Below are 11553 nucleotides of genomic sequence, written 5' to 3'. Positions count from 1 at the left end.
AAATAATTTTCCCTTGTTTTCTGCTTTCCTTCTATGTGCACCTCCCCCACCCCACCCCGCTTCACTCGGGGCCCCTGCAGAAACTGCCAACTGATCTCTATCTTGCTTTCTTCCAGACTGTTCTTTGTCCATGGGCCACATTGATCTTTTCAAAACACAAGACCGATCATGTCCCAGCCTTGCTTCTGTGTCATCCCATTGCTCTTACATAAAGATTCAAATCCTTAAGCTGGCAGTGTCTTGTAAAGGACAGTCCTACTGACCTAAAGGCCCCAGCCCACACAAGCCACACCCTGGATACCTCCGAGCCGCAGCCACATTGGCTTCTGCCAGTTTCTTCTATTTCAACACTCCCTACCCTGAGTTTTTGCACCTGCTGTCCTTCCTCCTGCCATCTTTCCTCCTGGCACCCTCTTTCTTCACCTCACTCCTCTCCCATGCACCACTCAGAACCCAGCTCAAACTTCCTGGCAGAGGTCTTCCTGGATGATCAAAATCCCATAGGAGCAGAGACTGACTCCCTCCCTCTCTCTCTGTCATGTATACATACACATATGTGTCATAATGGCATAGATGTCTGTATATCCTATGTCATGGTCTCTTTCTCTGGGGAGGCCCGTCCATGCTCAGAGCAGAGGGCTACCTAGGCTAGAGGTAGCACAGGTGATTCCAACAGCCTCACTCACTGAGGACATAGAAGGAAGATGAGGAGTTCCCGTCGTGGCGCAGTGGTTAACGAATGCCACTAGGAACCATGAGGTTGCCGGTTCGATCCCTGCCCTTGCTCAGTGGGTTAAGGATCTGGTGTTGCCGTGAACTGTGGTGTAGTTTGCAGACGTGGCTCAGATCCCGTGGCTCTGGCGTAGGCTGGTGGCTACAGCTCCAATTGGACACCTAGCCTGGGAACCTCCATATGCCGTGGGAGTGGCCCTAGAAAAGGCAAAAAGACAAAAAAAAAAAAAAAAAAGTGAGTGCTCAGCATGTTGCTGCCTTGTATGCGGTTCTAGGAGTTAAGGATGTGCCTTTTTCATAAGACAAAGCCTCCAGACCTGAGCTAAATACTTCATGTTGTTTTCACCCAGAGGAGCAGAAACCTCTTCTGGCTCTGGTGGGAATGCTAGCTGGGTGGACTGGTGAGTGATGACACTTGGTCTTCACCAGGCACCTTGTGGCTGGTTTAAGGGATTCGAAAGTGAGTTAACTCTAAGCAAATTTTGCATTGCTCGTTGGACTTGAGAACTCAGTTCTCTAATGGGCCTCCTCTTTAATGAAACACACATGAGTTCCAGGTCCCATAAACACCACCTTGCTGTAGGGGGAAAAACAAATTTGGAGTTATTAACTGCTCTCCTAGCTGTGTGACTTGAGGATTTTACTCAACTTCTCTGAGCTTCAGCGCTTCAATAGAAGCTAACATATCTCGCATACAAGTATCCTTACGAGGATAAGAAAATCTGACATGTGCCTAGCTCATTGCTTGGCTCTGGGCAGGGGCAGCGTCAGAACTCATATTTCTGGATCAAAGGGGCAAAAAGGAAACAGCTCCCCTTATAGGGACAGAGCGTGTCAAGTGACATGTCCTGGGCCCACCTGGGAAAAATAGGAGACAATGCCAACACCTGGACATATAATTAGTTTTACCTGCTTGTGCAACAGACCCTACAAGACTTGAGATGGGGGATTGGTGGGGCTGGGGATTCACACTACTTTTAAAAAAAATCTCTTCGGAGTTTTCATGAGACCGATAGAGAATTACAAGGACAATGAGAAATACGATTTGTTCCATCAAATGCCTAGCGACCCAGGCTCCACTCAATTATATTACCTACACACCTCATTGTCAAGCTCTGTTTTGCATCCCCTAGAAATTGATTCCATGTTCCCTTTGGTATTCAGAGACTCTCACTGGATTTCGGTCACCAACTAAAATATCTGATTAGGGCACCTGACAGCTACTGAGTGTGTTCAAGGCTCTTTCCCATACCTTCTCTCAATGAAACCTCGAATAGCCTTGCCAGGGAGCTGGGAACCTTCCCATTTTTTTTAAATAGACTCGGAGACATCAAATATCTTGCCCCGGGAAACACGAAGCAGAAAACTTAGACTCAAACCCCAATCTCTCTGACTCCACAGGCCTTACTCATGTCTCTATCCTTCATGGCATTCAAAGAACTTGCAAATTAGTCCTTCAGTTACTCTATCAGCAAGTATTTCGTAAAGCCTGCTGAACAATTTTGGTTCACAGCCAAGGTTGCATTTATGATTCAGCCTAATGTATTGAGCTTTCTCTCATCTCCTGAATTGGACATTGACCGAAATGACATAATCATTTATTGCTGTCCATGATTGCTCTGTCCTGCAGAATCTCCCTTTATCAGCAACAAAATATTTGCAGAACCCTTAATTATCCGAATGCCTCGCACCTGGGCCTTCCCAAGCAGCCTCAACTCCCAAGTGCTGATGCTCTAGAAGTAATTAAAAGACTTGCACAGTGGATGCTTTTTCCTCCCAAGTTTGTTTTGCTTTAGTGAAAATGAGTGTGAGACACTTTTTGCATATGTTGAGCCGAAAGGTGAGGTATGAGGAGGAAAAAGGTCTGGAAGTCAAAATAAGCAAGAGTTAGGAGTTCCCGTTGTGGCTCAGTGGTAATGAACCCAACTAGTATCCATGAGGACGAGGGTTCGAGTGGCTGCCGGGTAGGCCAGCAGCTGCATCTCTGATTCCATCCCTAGCCTGGGAACTTCCATATGCATGCAGAGGGTATGGCTCTAAAAAGACAAAAAAAGAAAAAAAGCCAAGAGTGGTCTGCACAGACTTTAGTGATCAATGCTTGTAATTGTCCTTTCATTTGCATTTGTTTTCTTTGTATTATTTATTTGTCTTTTTCGGGCTGCACTTGTAGCATATGGAAGTTCCCAGGCCAGGGGTCGGACTATACCACAGCCAAAGCAATGCGGGATCCAAGCCACCACATCTGTGACCTACATCGAAGCTCACAGCAACGCTGGATCCTTAACCCACTTAGCAAAGCCAGGATCAAATCTGCGTCCTCATGGATACTGCTTGGGTTTGTTACTGCTGAGCCAGTATGGGAATTCCTTTTTTTTCTTTTTAAAAAGGTGATTTCTTCCCTCAGTTCACTGGTACCTTCTTTAGTTATAATTGGCCCTGATCTCTTTACACAGGTGACATAAGCCAGAGGCCAGTCGATGTCTTCAGGTGTGGGCCAACTGACTGGTGACAGCCACCTACGATGCACTATTGCAAAGGATTCTACAACTGGGCTCAGACACAGTGGAAAGAGAAGCAGGCTGGGGGGAGTGTGGTTTTCTTGCAACTGGTGCCCATCCCCTCAGGCGTGAGGCTGGTCCAGAGGCCAGAGCAGACTTTCTGGAAGGCAAGGCCTGGGCCCAGGGGGGTTCTGGAGCTGTTACCTGCCTACAGATGGGTGGAGCTTGGTCCTGGGCCCCTCTGATGGGCAGGGCCAAGTCTAGAAGTGGCTGTGGGCTCAGGGGGTCGGCAGCCTGTCTGCATCCTGGTGAGCTGGTTAATAGCCTGAGGCATCCAGCACTGGTACCTATAGGCTGCCAGGTGGGGCCAGGTCTGGCTCTAATGAGCTGGAGGGAGGCTTCCGCCATGGCGGCCACCAGCAGCCAACAGCATCCGCGTGGTAGAAGGAGCTCTCAGGGATGCCTGTCACCGCGGCCTGTGTCCCCAGAATGAGCCACAGCTGTCCCCCTGCCTCTCCGGGAGACTCCGCAACACCAACAGGTAGGTCTGGCCCAGCCTCCTATCAAATGACTGCTTTTGCGCTGGATCCCAGTGCACAGATGCTGCGAGTCCCCTTTGAGCGCAGGGTCTCTGCTTTCCCCTGTGCCGTGGGCTCCTGAAGTTACCCTGCTGACGTTCAAAGCCAAAAGCTCTGGAGCCTTGTCCTTCGGATGCAGAGGAGCCTGGTGTGGGGCTCAGAGGTCTCACTGCTGTGGGAGAGCCTCAGCAAGGTGATCATTCTCCAGTTGGTGGGGACTTGACTGGACGGGGAGCCCACCCTCTTATCCATCTCACTGTGGTTCCTGCTTTATGGCTTTAGTTGTGGAAGATCTCTTCTGGTAGGTTCTGGTCTTTCTCATTGACGGTTGCTCTGTAGATGGTTGTGATTTGGGTGTGTTTGGAGAGAGGTGAGCTCAGGGTCTTTCGGCTCTGCCTTCCTGGCCCCCTCGGCTGAAGGGTGAACACGCACCCTTCACAAGTCCTCTGCAGGGCAGTTTGGGGAAGTGTGCGAACAGTTCTCACCACTGATAATTGTGTTTACAAATGCCTTCTGCCATACTAATTTTTAACAATTTCTAGTGGTATTAAATTTGCTTGTTTGGTTGGTTTTTGTTTGTTTTTGGCCTGGGGCATGTGAAATTCTTGGGCCAGTAAATTTGCTTTTTTTGCTCCCTATTGTAGTTTGTTTAATAATCTCATTCTTCATTAATCCTGCAGAGGCAAATTGTACATTTCAGGTAAACCAAGACTGCATTATCTTACCCAAATTAATGAACATTAAATTTTTTAACTCAATGAATTTTATTACATGTATAGTTGTACAATGATCATCACAACCCAATTTTATAGCATTTCCTTCCCAAACCCCCAGCCCATCACCCCATACCCCAACCTGTCTCCTTTGGAAACCATAAGTTTTTCAAAGTCTGTGAGTCAGTATCTGTTCTGCAAAGAAGTTCATTGTGTCCTTTTTTAGGATTCCATGTGTGAGTGATACGATGTTGGTGCCTCACTGTCTAACTAACTTCACTTAGCATAATTTCTAGGTCCATCCATGTTGCTGCAAATGCCATTATTTCTTCCCTTTTAATGGCTGAGTAATATTCCATTGTGTATATGTACCCCATCTTCTTTATCCTGTCCTCTGTCAAGGGACATTTAGGTTGCTTATATCTCTTGGCTATTGTATACAGTGCCGCAGTGAACACTGGGATACATGTATCTTTTCAAGTCATGGTTTTCTCTGGATAGATGCCCAGGAGTGGGACTGCTGGATCAAATAATAATTCTGTTTTTAGTTTTCTGAGGAATCTCCATACTGTTTTCCACAGTAGTTGCACCAATTTACATTCCCACCAACAGTGTAATAGGGTTCCCTTTTCTCACACCTTCTCCAGCACTTATTATTTGTAGACTTTTTGATGACAGTCATTCTGGCTGGTGTAAGGTGGTATGTCATAGTGGTTTTGATTTGCAATTCTCTAATAATGCGTGATGTTGAACATCTTCTCATGTGGTTTTTTGCCACCTGTATGTCTTCTTTAGATAATTGTTTGTTTAGATCTTTTGCTAATTTTTTGATGCGGTTGTTTGGGTTTTTTTGGTATTGAACTGCAGAAGGTATTTATAAATTTTGGAGATTAATCCCTTGTCAGTCACTTCATTTTCTCCCATTCTGTGGGTTGTCTTTTCATTTTGTTTAGAGTTTCCTTTGCTGTGCAAAAACTTTTAAGTCTAATTAGGTCCCCTTTGTTTATTTTTGCTTTTATTGTCATTACTCTAGGAGGTGGATCTGAGAAGATATTGCTGTGGATTATGTCAGAAAGTGTTCATTCAGCCTATATTTTCCTCTAAGAGTTTTATAGTATCTGGTCTTATATTTAGGTCTTTAATCCATTTTGAGTTTATTTTTGTGTATGGTGTTAAGAAGTATTCTAATTTCATTCTTATACATGTAGCTGTCCAGTTTTCCCAGCACCAGTTATTGAAGGGGCTGTCTTTTCTCCTTTGTATATTCTTGTCTCCTTTGTCATAGATTAGTTGACTGTAGGTGGGTGGGTTTAATTCCAGGCTTTCTATCCTGTTCCATTGATCTATATATCTGTTTTTGTGCCAGTACCGTATGGTTTTGATGATGTAGCTTTGTGGTATAGTCTGAAGTCAGGGAGTCCGATTCCTCCAGCTCCATTTTTCTTTCTCAGGAAGACTTTGGCTATTCTGGGTCTTTTGTGCATCCAAACAAACTTTAAAATATTTTGTTGTAGTTCTAGGAAAAATGTCCTTGGTAGTTTGATAGGGATTGCATTGATTCTGTAGATTGCCTTGGGTAGTATAGTCATTTTGACAATATTGATTCTTCTAATCCAAGGGTATGCCTTTCCATCTGTTTGCGTCATCTTCGATTTCTTTCATCAGCATATTATAGTTTTCAGAGTACAAGTCTTTTGTCTCTTCAGGTAGGTTTATTCCTAAGTATTTTATTCTTTTTGAGGGGATAGCAATTGGGATTTCCCCAAAATTTCTCTTTCTAATCTTTTGTTGTTAGTGTATAGAAATGAAGTTGACTTCTGTGTATTAATTTTGTATCCTGTGACTTTTCCAAATTCATTGATGAGCTCTAACAGTTTTCTGGTAGTGTCTCTAGGATTTTCTAGGTATAGTATCATGTCATCTGCAAACAGTGATGGTTTTACTTCTTCCCTTCCAATTTGGATTCCTTAATCTTATAGCTAGGACTTATAGTTCCAAAACTATATTGAACAATAGAGGTAAGAGCAGATATCCTTGTCTTGTTCCTGATCTCCGTGGGAATTCTTTTACCTTTTAACCATTGAGAATGACATTATCTGTAGATTTGTCACATGTGGCCTTTATTATGTTGAGGTATGTTCCCGCTATGTCCACTTTCTGGAGATTTTTTTTATCATAAATGAGTATTGGATTTTGTCAAAAGCTTTTTCTGCATCTATTGAGGGGATCATATGGTTTTTATTCTTCAGTTTGTTAATGTGGTATATCACACTGATTGATTTGTGGGTATTGAAGAATACTTGCATTCCTGGGATAAATCCCATTTGATCATGGTATACAATCATTTAATGTATTGCTGGATTTTTTTTGCTAGTATTTGTTGAGATTTTTTTGCATCTATGTTCATCAGTGATATAGGCCTGTAATTTTCTTTTTTGGGGGTATCTCTGTCTGGTTTTGGTATCAGGGTGATGGTGGCCTCACAGACTGAGTTTGGGAGTGTTCCTATGCAATTTTGGGGAATAGTTTCAGAAGAACAGGTGTTATCTCTTCTCTAAATGTTTGATAGAATTCACCTGTGGATTCTTCTGGTCCTGGACTTTTGTTTGTTGGAAGTTTTTTAATCACAGTTGCAATTGCAGTACTTGTGATTGGTCCATTCCTCTTTTATATTTCATCTTGCTTTAGTCTTGAAAGATTGTACTTTTCTAAGAATTTGTCCATTTCTTCTAGGTTGTCCATTTTATTGACATAGAGTTGCTTGCAGTAGTCTCATGATCCTTTGTATTTCTGTGATGACTGTTGTAACTTCTCCTTTTTCATTTCTAATTTTATTTATTTGAGTCCTCTTTTTTTCTTAATGAGTCTGGCTAAGGATTTATCAATTTTTTGTTTGTTTTTAAAAAGAAATTAATAGACTTTATTTTTATTTTTTTACTTTTTATAATGATTTTTATTTTTCCATTGTAGTTGGTTTGCAGTTTCTGTCAATTTTCTACTATACAGCAAAGTGACCCAGTCACACACACACACATTCTTTTTCTCCATTATCCTCCATCATGTTCATCATAAGTGACTAGACATAGTTCCCTGTGGTATGCAGCAGTATCTCATTGCTTATCCGCTCCAAATGCAATAGTTTGCATTTATTAACCAGGATTTATCAATTTTGTTGATCTTCTCAAAGAACCAGCTTTTAAGTTTCATTGATTTTTTTCTATGGTTTTCTTCATTTGTATTTCATTTATTTCTGCTCTGATTTTTATGATTTCTCTCCTTCTGCTAACTTTAGGTCTTGTCTGTTCTTCTCTCTCTTTAGATGTAAGTTTAGCTTGTTTATTTGAGCTTTTTCTTGTTTCCTGAGGTAGGCTTGTATTGTTATAAACTTGCCTTTTATAACTACTTTTGCTGCATCCCATAGATTTTGGATTGTTGTGTCTTTGTAGTCATTTGCGTCTAGGTATTTTTGAATTTCCTCTTTGATTTCTTCAGTGATCCATTAGTTGTTTAGTAGCATGCTGTTTAGTCTCCACATGTTTGTGTTTTTTGCGGTTATTTTCTTGTTGTTGATTTCTAGTTACATAACGTTGTGATCGGAAAAGATGCTTGATATGATTTCAATTTTCTTAGAAGTTATTGAGGCTTGATTTGTGGCCCAAAATGTGATCAATCTTAGAGAATGTTCCATGTGCACTTGAGAAAAATATGTATTCTGCTGCTTTTGGATGGAATGTTCTATAAATATCTATTAAGTCCATCTGATCTAATGCATCATTTAGGGCCTGTGTTACCTTGATGATTTTTTGTCTGGATGATCTGTCCATTGTGTTAAAGTCCCTCAGTACTATTGTGTTATTGTCCATTTCTCCTTTAAAGGTTGTTAGCAGTTGCCTTCTATATTGAGGTGATCCTATGTTGGGCAAATATACATTTACAATTGTTATATTTTCTTCTTGTATTGATTCTTTGATCATTATGTAATGTCTTTGTCTCTTATAATCTTCTTTAAGGTCTGTTTCATCTGATATGAGTATTGTTGCTCCACCTTTCTTTTGATTCCTGTTTGCATGGAATATTTTCTTCCATCCTCTCACTTTCAATTTATATGTGTCCCTAGAAGTGAAGTGGGTCTCTTGAAGACAGCATATATATGGGTCTTGTTTTTGTATCCATTCAGCCAGTCTATGTCTTTTGGTTGGGGCATTTAGTCCATTTACATTTAACGTAATTATTATGGTATGTTCTCATTGCCATTTTATTAACTGTTTTGGATTTTTTTTGTTGGTGGTGGTCTTTTTTCTTCTCTTCTTCCCTTGTTCTCTTCTCTTGCGGTTTGATGACTATCTTTGGTGTTGTATCTGAGTTGCTTTTTCTTATTTATGTGTGTATCATGGATTTTTGGTTTGCAGTTACCCTGAAGTTTTGATATAGGAGTCTATATATGCACAAGATTGTTTTAAGTTGTTGGATCGCTTTACTGCAAGTGCATCTCCAGTATCCTGCACTTGTACCCTCCTCTTCTCATGATTTCTGATTTTGGTAGCATATTTGTATGTGGATGATTTCCTATATTTACTATATATACACCTTTACTGATGAGCCTTGGCATTTGTAATATTTTTGTTTCTAGTTGTGGCCTTTTCTTTTCCACCTAGAGAAGTTCCTTTAGTGTTTGTTGTAAAGCTGGTTTAATATTGCTGAATTCTATTATATTTTGCTTGTCTGTAAAGCTTTTGATTTCTCCTTCAAATCTGAATGTGAGCCTTGCTGGGTAGAGTAATCTTGTTTGGAGGTTTTTCCCTTTCATCACTTTAAGTATTTTGTGCCACCCCCTTCTGGCCTGCAAAATTTCTGCTGAAAAATCTGCTGATAACCTTATCAGGGTTCTTGTATGTTATTTGTTTCTTTTCCCTAGCTGTTTTCAATGTTGTCTCTTTGTCTTTAATTTTGGTCAGTTTGATTAATATGTGTCTAGGGGTGTTCCTCCTTGGGTTTATTTTATATGGTACTCATTGCACTTCCTGGATTTGAGTGAGTGATTCCTTTCCCATGTTAGGGAAGTTTTTGGCTATTATCTCTTCAAATATTTTTCCTGTCCTTTTCTCTCTCTCTTCTCCTTCTGGCACCCCTATAATACAGATGTTGGTGTGTTTAATGTTGTCCCAGAATTCTCTTAGACTGTCTTCATTTCTTTTCAATCTTTTTTATCTTCTGTTCTGCATTAGTGACTTTCAGCAGTCTGTCTTCCACCTTGCTGTTTGTTCTTCTGACTCCTGTATTCTGCTGTTGGTTGCTTCTAATGAATTTTTTATTTCAGTTATTGTATTTTTGTATATCTCCTTGCTTAATCCTTAAATCTTGTATTTCTTTGCTCATTGTTTCTTGTAATTTATCAATCTTTGCTTCTAGTTTATTTCCAATGTCTTAAATCATCTCGTGTGTGTGTGTGTGTGTGTGTGTGTGTGTGTGTGTGTGTGTGTGTTGTCTTTTTAGGGCCACACCCACAGCATATGGAGGTTCCTGGGCTAGGTGTCTAATCGGATCTACAGCTGCGCCTACGCCAGAGCCATAACAACACCAGATCTGAGCCATGTCTGCAACCTACATCACAGCTCATGGCAACAGTGGATCCTTAACCCACTGAGTGAGGCCAGGGATCGAACCTGCAACCTCATGGTTCCTAGTCAGATTTGTTTCTGCTGTGCCATGATGGGAACTCCTTGAATCATCTTTAAGATGATTCAGTCTAAAGTCTTTTTCATGGAGGTTGATAACCTCCAGATCACTTAGCTGTTTTTCTGTGTCTTTTTTTGCTCCTTTATCTGAGTATTAATTCTCTGCCTTTTCATTTTGTATAGATTTTTGGTGTGGTCTCCTTTTTGCAGACAAGAGTTGTAGCCTCTCTTTCTTCTGATGTCTGCCCCCAATTGTGGCTGAAGTTGATAAGGGGGCTTGCTGTAGGCTTCCTGATGGGAGGGACTGGTGCCTGCCCAGTGATAGGTGGAGCTGATTCTTATCCCTTTGGTGTGTGAGGCTTTGTCTCTGGGGTGAGATTAGAGGTAGCTGTGTGCCTGAGTGGATCTTTAGGCAGCCTGTCTGCTGATGGTTGGGGCTGTGATCCTACCTGGATTATTGTTTGTTGGCCTGGGGCTTCTCAGCCCTGATGAGTGGGGCCAGATTTTTCCAGAATGGCCACCCCTAGAGGAACATATGCTGATGATTATTCCAGAGACCTTTGCCTCCAATGTCCTTCCCCCACAATGAGCCACAGTCACCCCTGTTTTCCCAGGAGATTTTCCAAGAACTGCAGTCAGGTCCGACCCAGATTCCTATGGAATCTCTGCTTTGCCTGGGATCCAGTGCACATGAAAGCCTGTGTGCAACTTTCAAGAATGGGGTCTCTGTTTCCCCCAGTCCCATGGAGCTCCTGTGCACAAGCCCCACTGGCCTTCAGATGCTCAGGGGGTTCCTTCTCCCAGTGCCAGATCTCCAGGTGTGAGGACCTGACATGGGCCTCAGAACTCTCAGTCCCATAGGTGAGTCTCTGTGATACAGTTATCTTCCAGTCTGGGCTGCCCACCTGGTGGGTATGGGGTTGCTTATATCGTGTAATTGCCCCTCCTACCATCTTGATGTGGCCTCCTCTTTGTCTTCTGGAGTAGGATATCTTTTTTGATAGTTTGCATTCTATTTGGTTAAAGGTTGTTCAGCAGTTGGTTGTAATTTTGTTGCTTTTGTGAGAGAAGGTGAGCCTCCAGTCCTTCTACTCTGCCATCATAATCCCATCTCTCCAAGTACATTTACTTTTTAAATAAATTGATTTATATTCTAAAGGGGGTGATGATGGTAAGTGCATGGCATTTCTTGAAGCATACAAATTAGGCAACAATCATGAAAATGGCACAAGAATATCTGGAAATGAGGGACTGATGGAATAACCCTGTGATGAAGGCGTGAGTAGACTTTCCATTTAATGAATGAGGAAACTGAGGCTTGGAGATTAATACATGCTTAAATTTCTTGGAACTGCTG

The sequence above is a fragment of the Sus scrofa genome, chromosome 17 (genome assembly GCF_000003025.6).
Source record: "Sus scrofa isolate TJ Tabasco breed Duroc chromosome 17, Sscrofa11.1, whole genome shotgun sequence".
Classification (NCBI taxonomy): Eukaryota; Metazoa; Chordata; class Mammalia; order Artiodactyla; family Suidae; genus Sus; species Sus scrofa.
The sequence above is the reverse complement of the archived record's forward strand: the minus strand, read 5'-3'. Positions refer to the sequence as shown.